Source organism: Ursus maritimus, unplaced genomic scaffold, assembly GCF_017311325.1.
Source record: "Ursus maritimus isolate PB19 unplaced genomic scaffold, ASM1731132v1 scaffold_18, whole genome shotgun sequence".
In the NCBI taxonomy this organism is placed as follows: Eukaryota; Metazoa; Chordata; class Mammalia; order Carnivora; family Ursidae; genus Ursus; species Ursus maritimus.
In genome coordinates, this window is record NW_024424230.1 from 47,132,776 (window position 1) to 47,144,809 (window position 12,034).

General features: G+C 41.2%; 1 long non-coding RNA gene across 1 annotated transcript; it reads right to left on the reverse strand.

Moving 5' to 3' along the window:
* Positions 1 to 8,047: 8,047 nt before the first annotated feature.
* On the reverse strand, positions 8,048 to 12,034 carry LOC121103226. Its single transcript, XR_005835362.1, has 3 exons — positions 11,882 to 12,034; positions 10,321 to 10,544; positions 8,048 to 8,288 (listed from the first exon to the last, which is right to left on the reverse strand). It is a non-coding gene; the product is annotated as an uncharacterized LOC121103226 (long non-coding RNA).

A 12,034-nucleotide genomic window follows, 5' to 3' on the forward strand; every position in this document is an offset into this window, starting at 1 on the left:
AAGCCAAGTAAAACCGCGCCCTCGTAGAGGTACGGGTCCACCATCCCTTATCTGAAACCTTGGGGTCACCTGCATGTAGGAATTCTTCAGATTCTAGAGGGATAACCTAGTGTACATATCATTCATTAACTACACCCACTTCAGAGTCTGGGTATCCCTCTGTCATCAAACACATTAATATCTTTATGCAGCAAAAATGTATGAATATTCTTTTCAGTGAGACAAAAAAGGACTATTAAGAACCTCAGATCAGTAAGGTAAGATTTTGCAGCCCAGGAGCTTACGTAAGAGCTTTCCATTTTCCAAGTAACTTGCATAAAAGCTTTTTGGATTTCAGAAGCACAGAGGGAACCATGGGCCTGTCCCAGTGGTAGAGAACTAACCTATTTGAACCGGAGAATTGGATTGAGAGGATTTCACAAAGGAAGTGACATTTTAGCCAGACCTTGAAGAACCAATGGGGCTTCAAAAACCAGAGAAGTAACACGCATCTTCTCTAGAGGGAACTCAGCAAACTCCACGCAGGAGAGGTGGTGCAGGGAGGGCACGTCGGGTTACCGCAGACTGGCTCCACGCGATGTTTGCCGCGATCCCCAAAGGCCCAGCAGCCCCCTAGGGTGACCCACCATGCTGGTCTGCGCAGAATTTTTCCAGTGTTAGCACTGGAAGTCCTGTGTCCGGGGAAGCCTCCTAGCCCCAGATACACTGGGACCTTGGTCATGTCGCAGCTCCGTGATCTACTTTCTTGGTGGACGAGGGTCTAATTCAGCTGAACTCAGAGTTGCCATCTGGGTTCATGCTGCCAATGAGCGCCCGTGGCTGTGCCCGTGGTACCGAGAGCAGGCCTTTCCTGAGCCAGTCGTGAGCCCAGGCTGTGGTGCGTGTGTATGGGGGGGTCTACGGCCCACGTGCCAGGGTCCATCTCAGCTCTGCGCCTCTAGAGCCAGACCCGGGGTCCACAAACGAGCCCAATGGGGATTTCAATATAGAACATGGAAATGGAACATTTTAGGTCACTTTTTTCTATACAAATAATTCATTCTTCGTGAAGAGTCTCTGAGTACGAAATACACCTATGTGGCTTACTTGGGGAGTTTGTTGATGGTTTGTTAATCAAGTCGCAGGGAAAGCTGGCAAATCAATGCCAATAAATGAAAACTTCAGTCAGAAAACAATGTTTGCGAATATCCAGATGTTTGGTGTCCCGTAGTCTCAGCTTCGACGTTGATCATTTGGAATTAAGCTGACGGTATGAGGCAACGTTCTGAGAGCATTTCACACGCAGAAATGTAAAGCTGGATTTAATATAGCAAAATGAGAAAAGCCAAATCCAGATAATATTTTCTCAAAAAGCAGCAAACATGCCCAAACAACTTGGCTAACACCTATCTGTAGTCATGAGGATACTATTCATTACCATCAAGTGGTTTTGTCCTTTATTAATAGCGTATCGTGTAGTGTTTCCTGTCTCTAGTTTCCCAGAGGATGGAGCGTGAACTGTCACTGCATTTTCCACACGCCCGCCTGAAGCTGGCACAGGGCAGCCTCCCAGGGGCTCAAGCACGGACATAACAGAGCCCAGCCAAACTCCTCCCCAGTCCTACCCGGCCTCACAGAGAGCGTTGAGAGGAGCTGTTGTAATTCCAATGGTTACCAAGCTGTACATCTTCCTTAAGTGACACGACCATTATTGACAAACGAGGGAGTGTCTGCCTTGAGACATTTTTGTTTTCAGAAATAATCATAACCACAACCTTGGGCAACACAAATAAGAAAGCCTGAAAGAAGAGACAATATACACTAACAAAGCAGACTTTACAAAATCTGATGTATTTGGCATTAGCTCATTTTCAAGAAGAGACTCAGTGACATTGAGCCAGTTGAACGAGGAGGGCAAGCAAATGGGAAATAAAGACCTAATGTATTTCAAAACAACCACGATATTCATAATAACTGCAACCAAAAAACAAGATAAAATTGACAACATCTAAATAATCTCCATGGAACTCTTTACCAACTTCAAGAAAAGAACACACCCCCACCCCCACACACGCACTGGTAAAATAGTCAATGTCAAAGGATGACCTATTATCTTGCCCATTCATTCATTCATTCATTCATGTGTTCACTTGACAAATATTTACTCAGAGCCTACTATGTGTCAGACCCTAGGATAGAATATTGAAAATACATGGTTCCTACCCTCAAAAATTTCACACTCCTGTGGGAGAGACAAAGATCGTCATGGAATAACCTGGCGAGTAATGTGACTTTAATAACTAACAGTCTTTCCCATTTGGAAATAACTTGACAGTTTACAAGATTCCTTCATATCTTTTTTTTATCTTTCTGCATCATTATGTTGAAGTCATGTCTTATAAGCTGAATATGGTTGGGCATATTCTCCAAAGCAACCTGAGGTTCCTGTCTTTTAACTGAAGAATTTGTTTACTCATATTTTGACTCATTTCTACTATCTTTTCCTGTGTTTTCTAATACCCTATTTCTTGTATCTTTTTCTCCATGTTCCTGTGTTATACGGGATCAAACTTGCTTTATTCTCTTTTGTTTCGTTCTATGGACTTCAATTTATAAACTGTATTTCTAGTCTGTTAGAAGTCACCATTTAAAAAAAATTTTTTTTTAAAGATTTTATTTATCTATTTGACAGAGAGACAGCCAGTGAGAGAGGGAACACAGCAGGGGGAGTGAGAGAGGAAGAAGCAGGCTCCCAGCGGAGGAGGAGCCTGATGCGGGCCTCGATCCCATAACGCTGGGATCACGCCCGGATGCTTAACAACTGAGCCACTCAGGCGCCCCATTTAAAAATTTTTAACATGGGCATGTGATAAAGTCAAAAGTCACCATTAGCTCTACCCTCTTCCCCAACAATGCAAGGGACACTCACCCCACCTGCCAGCCACATTATTATCAAATATTTAAATTCCGCTTTATTTTAACTCTTACCTCATTACTCAGTATTATCATTACTGGCATTTGGGGTTGGTCTGTTTTTACATCAATGCTTCTTAATTTTACTTATATATTTACCAATTTCTTTGTTTCCACTGGTTTCAATTTTCTTCCTACTGCAGTACAGGAATACCCTGAAAACTGATTTTTAGATCAACATTTTCCTGTTTTTAATTCCCAAATTTTATAAACCTTATTTATTTATAAATACAATGGTTCTTTGCCTAGTGTTTTGATAGGGGAAAAAAAAAACTTACGTTTATCTCAAAACTTCATTAACACTTTAAATGAAGCAAAGTAAAAAAAGAGCCTGAAGGGGCGCCTGGGTGGCACAGCGGTTAATCGTCTGCCTTCGGCTCAGGGCGTGATCCCGGCATTCCGGGATCGAGCCCCACATCAGGCTCTTCCGCTATGAGCCTGTTTCTTCCTCTCCCACTCCCCCTGCTTGTGTTCCCTCTCTCGCTGGCTGTCTCTCTCTGTCAAATAAATAAAATCTTTAAAAAAAAAAAAAAAAGAGCCTGAAGTTTTATTCCAAATACAATTGGTAGAATCATGTGAAGACACTGAAAAGCCCCCTGCGAGCCAGCAGTGTCCCCCCGCATGGTGCTGGTGCTACAAAAAGCTTCAGAGTGTGACTCAAGAAGAAGGTCTGTTAATAGCCACATTCACTATTTTGTCATCAGGAAATAATGCTTTAAGTAGCTATGTATTTATTTAAGCACTTGATGGTTGCTATACGTCAATGTTTTGCTGTGGTTTGGTTGTATTTTAGGAAAGTAGTGGTTCAGGTTGGTATCTAATGAATTAGATTTTTTCCCATTGATTTAATGGGAAATACGCTTGGCAGTGCATCCATGTAGATTTTCTGATTTTCAGGAAGGAATTATCGGAAATAAGTGGGCAGGGCTTGTATATTTTTAAGTAGCTCTTTAAGAGACTCTAAATTATGAACTACAAGGTCTTCATTCTACCTTTACTTCTGAATAACTTAGCTGAATACTTATTCTAAGTTGACTGCTTTGCTTTCCATAATTTAATGACATTATTCCACTATCTTTTGGTATTATTTTTGAGAATTCTGTTCGCAACTGATTATCATTTCTTTGTAGGTAATCTGTCTTCTTCCTCTGGATTCTTTTAATATTTTTGTTGGTTATCTGATGTGCTGCAGTTTTCATTATGATGTGTCTAGGTGTGGATCTATATTTCTATTTTCTGCTCAGGATTCTTTCATTCACTCAATATGTATTTATTATGCACCTACTACGTGCCAGATCCAGGCACTAGGGATCAGCAAAGAACAAATCAGACAAAGTCTCCATGTTCAAGCAGCTTACACTCTGGTGGGATGAAACAAGAATTAAATCATAATCCCACACATATAAATTATGTCTGAGAGTGGTAAGTGCTATGGAGAAAAATAAATTAAGGTATGAAGAGTAGTGAGTTCTGGGAAAGCACTAAATAAGATAATCATGAAGTACTTTTTGATAAGGACTGGTCAACTATTCTTCGACAGAGCAGGAAAGAATATCCAATGGAAAAAACACAGTCTTTTCAACAAATGGTGTTGGGAAAATTGAACAGCCACATTCAGAAGAATGAAACTGGACCATTTCCTTACACCATACACAGAAATAGACTCAAAATGGATGCAAGACCTAAATGTGAGACAGGAATCCATCAGAATCCTAGAGGAGAACACAAGCTGCAACCACTTCGACTTCAGCCACAGCAACTTCTTGCTAGACACGTCTCCAAAGGCAACGGAAACAAAGGTAAAAATGAACTATTGGGACTTCATCAAGATAAAAAGCTTTTGCACGCAAGGGAAATTGTTGACAAAACCAATAGACAATCAAAAGAACAGGAGAAGATATTTGTAAATGTCTCATTGGATAAAGGGATGGTATCCAAAATCTATAAAGAACTTATCAAACTCAACACCCTAAGAACAAATAATCCAATCAAGAAATGGGCAGAAGACATGAACAGACATTTCCCAACACATGAAAAAATACTCAACATCACTCAGCATCAGGCAAATACAAATCAAAATCACAATGAGATACCACCTCACACACCATCAGAATGGCTAAAATTAACACCTCAGGAAACGACAGATATTGGCGAGATGCAGAGAAAGGGGAACCCTCCTACACTGTTGGTGGGAATGCAAACTGGTGCAGCCACTCTGGAAAACAGTATGGAGTTTCCTCAGCAAGTTGAAAATGGAGCTACTCTACGACCCTGCAATTGTACTACTAGGAATTTACCCCAAAGACACAAATGTAGTGATCTAAAGAGGCACCTGCACCCCAATGTTTATAGCAGCAATGTCCACAGTAGCCCAAATATGGAAAGAGCCTAGAAGTCCATCGACAGATGAATGGATAAAGAAGATGTGGTATATATATACAAAGGACTACTACTTAGCCACGAAAAAATGAAATCTTGCCATTTGCAATGATGTGGATGGAACTAGAGGGTATTATGCTAAGCAAAATAAGTCAATCAGAGAAAGACAATTATCATATGATCTCACTCATATGTGGAATTTAAGAAACAGAGCAGAAGATCATAGGGAAAAGGAGGGAAAAATAAATCAAGACAAAATCAGAGAGGGAGACAAACCATAAGAGACTCTTAATCATAAGAAACAAACTGAGGGTTGCTGGAGGGGAGGGGGCGGAGGGGCTGGGGTAACTGGGTGATGGGCATTAAGGAGGGCACATGATGTAATGAGCACTGGGTGTTGTAAAAGATTGATGAATCATTGACCTCTACCTCTGAAACTAATAATACACTATATGTTAATTGAAATTAAGTTTAAAAAATAAAGTAAAATAAAATTTAAAAAAAATTTAAACAACGAAGTGGGAGCAATCAATTCTACCAAATGCTCTGACTGCATAATGAGGACGGAGAATGCACCGCTGGAGTTGACAATGGGGAAATCATGGGTGACGGCTCTGTGGAGAAATGGGGATGAAATCCAGATTAGAGGGGCTCCAAGAAAAACCAGGAGGAGAGAGACATAGATGAGGAGTACAGGCAACTCTTCCGATGGGTGTCGCTGTGAGAAGAGGAGAAATGGCGTAGCATCTGGAGGAGGGTGTGGGGCAAGGGCAATGGGTTTTATTTTACTAGGACGTATTATTAAAACGTACGTGTGTGCTGATGGTAATAATAAAATAGAGAGGGGAAATTGCTGAAGGGAGAGGAGACTGTGCTGCTTCATTCTGAGGACTCAAATTTTTCTCCACTTCAAGAAAACCATCTGCTTCTCTGTCTCCAAATATCACATCTCCTTGATTCTCTGAATACCTTCATTCCAGAACTTGTAACTGGATATGTACTGGTTCTCCTTAGTCTGTTATCCCTATCACTGAATCTCTCTTCAACTTTCCATTTCCTTCTCTCTCTGTACTCTATTCTGGGTGATTTCCTGCACTCTACCTTCTGGTTAAGTAATTCTCCTTTCAGCTATAACATATTTGTCCTTTGACCCATCTACTGAATTCTAGACTTAAATATTTCTCATTTTTACAATTTCTTTTTTTTCTTTTTCAAATCTGCTTATTCTTTTCTTACAGAGTTGTTTTCTTATCTCATTTCTATAATTTATTCCTATGCATCTCAAACATCTCTATTTTATGTCTCTTTCAGATTGTTTTATTTTCTCACATCCTTGGATGTCAGTATTCTCATTTGTCATATCTGGTGGCTCTGTATCATGGTGGCCTTGTTCTTTATGGAGTTTGTCATTTTTTTAGCTAATCTTCAGCAAAAGTTGTTTTTCAGTTGGAATCCCACACACCCTTCCTTGGGCCAGGGACACTCTGGAGAAATTGTTAAAGCTTTGCTTCTATAAAACCCTAGTTTTCAGTCTGACTCCAAAACGATGCTTTTACAATCCCCCTTTCAAAGGCCAGTGGCCCTCTGAGTGTCCCAGATCGAGGGCCTCAGTCTCAGCTCTGAGACCGTGCCTTGTCACCATCTGAGTATTAAAACTCCTCATGCCCAGCCCCTGAGACCTACCGCCCACATCCACTCATGCCCAAAGGTCATCTCAGCTCCAGCTCTAGTGCTCCCTTTAGGCTTGAGTTCCCTTTTTGTTTTGAAACCCAAGACTTCCCCTTTCCTTCCAGTTTAACTCTATATTTGAAGATATTTTCTGGACATTTTTTTAGTCTAACATTTTTATGTAATTTCAACCAGAGAAATGCCCGTCTAGGTTCACTCCACCAAATATGGGAAACTCAGAGGTCCAGTTTAAAACACGGGGCCCAGAACACTTTGACTAAACTCAAAGTTGAAGTTGCCCTCCAAAAGCTCTCAACCCAGGAATCAACCAACCATTTGTCAGAGCTGGCATGGGAAGTGAAAATTTTTTCTATCCCTGTGACACTACCAAAAAAAAAAAAAAAGCAATTAATTTTTCCCCCCTCTCAGGCAACTAAGTCAGGATTCATTAGCAGATCTCCATAGAACCAATAGAAAGAATTCCTGCTTCCCAGCCTTTACCTATATCTCTGAAACCCACAGGAGGCTTTAAATGAGGTGCAAGATAATAGTAACAAACGAAATGTCCTGCCCTAATGGACAGACAGACACTCTGGAGACCAGGCTGCTGGCTTCCTCCAGAGTGCAATGTGTGAAAAAGAAAATCCTCTTCTGTCTTGGAAGTATGGAGAAGGAGGATGTTTATGTTTTATCGAGGGAAAAGGCAGCATTTTTTAAACATCTGGGGCAAAAGAAGATTTTAATATTTTTAATTTTGAATAGATGGCTCCTAATACACAGGAAAAACTTGTATTAGGTTAAGAAATGATAACATGTAAATATTTTACTACGTCCCTGATAAAACTCATCTATTTTTACCAGCCAAAGTAGAAGAGATACACAGCAATTATTTCACGGATCCTCTCTGTGTATCAAGTAGTTGGTGCTCTTAAATCTGGGACAGAAATTCCACTTTGCAGCATCAATAATCCCGTTCTATTATTTTAATGTATTTCCAGTTGTACTTATAAAGGGTTTTACTGAAAGTGGCAATGTCATTATGAGGTAAAACATTATGTTGAACCAGGCACTAGTTAATATGCAAAACAAAAACATTATTTACTTAATTTGATTTACTTGCCTCAAACTCCTGCTGTCCACGGATTGTCCAGGTCCTTCTGTCCTATAGCTGCCCCCAGCCTGCCCAGCCTCTCTTGGGGCTCTAGCTGAATCAAGGGATCTCAGAATCCTCAAAGCAGCGCAAAAAGCCACGAGCTGGGTAGCACAGAGCTCATCTGCTTTTCTGCCGTCTGGAACCCAAGCAAGAGAAAGGTAAAGTCACTGTCTAGCTGCAGAATGAAATTCAAAGCTGCCGTGTACCCTTCACACCACTCCACTCTCCGTACACACGGATGCACACGAACAGTAGTATATATACAAACACATACATACGTGTGTATACGTGCAATTTTATGCGTGTCATTTTATGCAAATGTCATTAGACCCACCTTTAGGCCTTAGGGACAAACCTAATTTTAAAATACACCTAATTTTAAATATATACCTAATTTTACCTAATTTTAAAATATAAATCAATAAGAAAGCATGATTCGATAAAAAAAATTAACTCTACACATGTATTTCGAGAATGCATGAATTCCATGTATGGAAAGAGGTCTGTGTTACAGAAAGACAGCAGAAAGCCAGGCAGGCCGTTGGGGAAGACGGTCAAACACACAGGGCTCAGATTTAGCCACTCGGATGCCAAGTCTCCCTTGGCCACTCCCAAGCTCCATAACCCTTGATAAATATTCATCTCTCTGGGTTTTTCTGGAAAATGGAGAAATTCTACCTCTCAGAATTGTAACCAATAAGATTGTTTATTTACAGCAATTAGCCCAAAGTCTGACCCGTAGGAAGAACTTTAAAACTTAAGTTATTGTCATTCCTACCAACGCTATCTCACTATTTGATTCCCCCCAGGAACAAGTACCACGACAGTTTTTAAAGCAATACTGAAAATGTACAGCAAAACCACCACCTCATTTTAAAAAGTGTTACTTCTGTGCATTTGAAATAATACTTCCTTTCACCCTGGGATTCTAGCTAGATGTCTTTGGACCTCATATTAAAGATGTTTATTGTTTTCAGGTATTGGAGGGGGAGTAATAATTCCTCCCCCAAGAAACATAACACTTCATTTGAATATTGCTATCCCAGTGACTTGAAAAATAGAGTTTGTGACCGGGACATAAATATTTGCATTTGGCGCATCTATATATTACACACGACTTTTTTTCTTTATTTTTGTCCTGTTTGCGTTCCATAAAGGGAATCTTACTAAACACACTATATACAGTTGCTTGCATTTTGTCTGACCAATACTTCATGGAAATCCTTTCAATTTAAGTGCTTTAGCTCCATTTCATTCTCATTAATGGCTACACAATATTTTATTACTAGGACAATCCTTTTGTCACCAGATTTTTGTTGTTTTGCTCTGCAATTTTGTTTTTCTTTCTGTTTTGCTCCTATGAATAATCCCTCAATGTGTTTTCCAGGTATCCCATTCCTGGGACTCTATCTCATACAAATAAAAACACCAGTCCCTAAAAGGGACTTCTGGGTCAAAGAGTGTATGGATTTTAAACTGCAGTAGAATCTACTAGGTAGCCTTCCAAAAAGGCTTAAATGATTCACATTTCTATCAACACAGAAATGCAAAAAAGAATTCGAAGGTATTTGGAGAGAGCACCAACCCCATCCACTATGGAGAGAGGGAAAAGGAAATGAAAATCTAAGAAAAAGAGAATAATTAAGTCTATTATAGTTGAGTTGAAACTTAACAGAATACACATGATATTAAAGATTGTAAATATGAAAACTATACAAATGGTGAATAATAGTGTAGAAAATAATAAAGAAGGTCCTGAAAATGTATGCAAAAATGTCCTCTGTGTGCTCTAATATCCCATACTAATGTAAAATGTTATTATAGGGTGAAAATGTAGCATTCAAAATCATACTTCACTATTACAATCATGTACGCCTCGTGTTTAGGTATAAATAAATAGAAATACAGTTCCTTTGCAGATGTATTTTAAATGAAATTTAAATAAAATTATTTAAATAAAAAAGTCTTCTTAAAACTATTAACTGCCGGAAAATTTATCAAATATATAATATCAAATATATCAAAATGGTAACAGTGGTTCTTTGTAGGTATTTTTCTTTCTTTTTACTTGCCCGTATATTCTCTCGTGAGATTGATTATTTGGCATTTTCTTTTCCATGTAAAGGACCTGTTGCAGTAGACAGCATGTACAGCATTCTGGGACTTACTCAAAGTGGCTCTTCTTTACGTGCTGCAGGAGTCCTGCACGTTCGGCTACCGCTCCCGTCACTCATGGCCCGGCACGCCTCCAGAAGGAAGAAAACTCAGCGAGGGAATCGGTGGGGCACAACTGCTGGCTCCTCTCCAACCCCCCCTGCTTCTCTCCTGGCACGTGGCTACGCGTCTTCCCGGCGTGCACGATTCGTGGGGTGGGGTGAACCTGTGACCGATTCTCCAGAAGTAGCGGCAGTAGTAAGTGTCATTTCCAGAGAGCCCTTCCACATGCCAAGCTGCGGGCTCCTTTCACTGCTGCCCGCTTGATAGAGATGACCCCGTGACCTGGAAGGCTTCACATCGGTGGTGAGCACCCCCTGGTCGGAGCCCCAGTATGGAAGAGTCTGCCCCACCGCCTCTGCTTAGAGAAGAGCTGCCCGCTGATTGGAAAAACTCATTTCAGGTTCGATGTGAGCAAGTCATTACGCTCTAATGGTGAGAAGCTAACAAGATATGGGTGTTGGCGAAGAAGGAGGAGGAGGAGGAGGAGGAGAAGGAGGAGGAGAAGAAGGAGGAGAAGGAGAAAAATAAGAAGGAGGAAGGGGGAGAAGGAGGAGGAGAAGGAGAAGAAGGAAAGAAAGAAAGAGAATAGAAAGAAAGAAAGATAAAGAAAGCAAGCTCTCAAAAGAACAGAGATGTGGAATGACCACGGATTCAGTTTGAAAGTACAATAAAAGTCAGCTTTGAATAATTGGTTTTCTACAGCTATTCCACATCAGTGGTGTTTATATAAGAGTAGTTTCCTCCACAGTCTTTGGCAACTCATGAATCACGGGTCTTATCCTCACTCGGAGACAGCTCTGGGGACGAGCGGAGCGAACGTGTGGCAGGAGTGAGCCAACCTGAACTCTCCTCTCACTGGCAACCCCCACAGAGCCGCGTGCTCCTGGCTCCCCTTCATCCCCTCCAGGAGGGCTGTGGGGACAAGCGGAGTATCTCTCCCAGGTGTGACGAGACCACCCCGCTATCGTAACTTCACCCCAATATTCAGACCTCACCAGAAGCGCCAGGATTCTCAGACACATCTCACAATAAAGAGATGACAAACCCGGGCATCCGGCGCTGCGTGACTATGGTGGACATGTGTCCACGTGGCAGTCACAAGGCCCAGCTCCCAGGCCCAAGGCATAAACAACTCTGAGGCTTGGACAGAGCCCCTAATCGCCCTCTGCCTGTTTTTTCATCTGTAAAACAGACGTCAAGGAGATTACAGGCCACTTACCTCACAGAGCTGGTGTGAAGGGCAAAGTGAGATCACAGGCTTAAATAAGATGCAAGGTATTGTATTTATTTCTAGAACTGGCAGAAATACAAAACTAACTGACTTCCTAGCATCGAGGAAGTCGCCTGAATATTGTTTCATATGGACTTTCATCCCAAGGACTTTGAAGATCCTTCCAACGGTTTCTTGCCGGGCCCACACGAGCCTGCCTGTGGTCCACCCCGTTAGCCAATGAGGGGTTAAATAGAAACCTGGGACCCCTGCCTGACACAGTCACAAATTCCTATACTTACCTTCATTCATCCACCACTCCATTGGGCTGGGATACTCATAGTTAGTATATCAATAAGTCTTCTGCGAAGTATTTCCTGGTCTTATTTCACGTCCAGGAAACTTCACACATTTATCAGAGGGCATTTTCAGTATCAGAATGGCACATCCGTTCC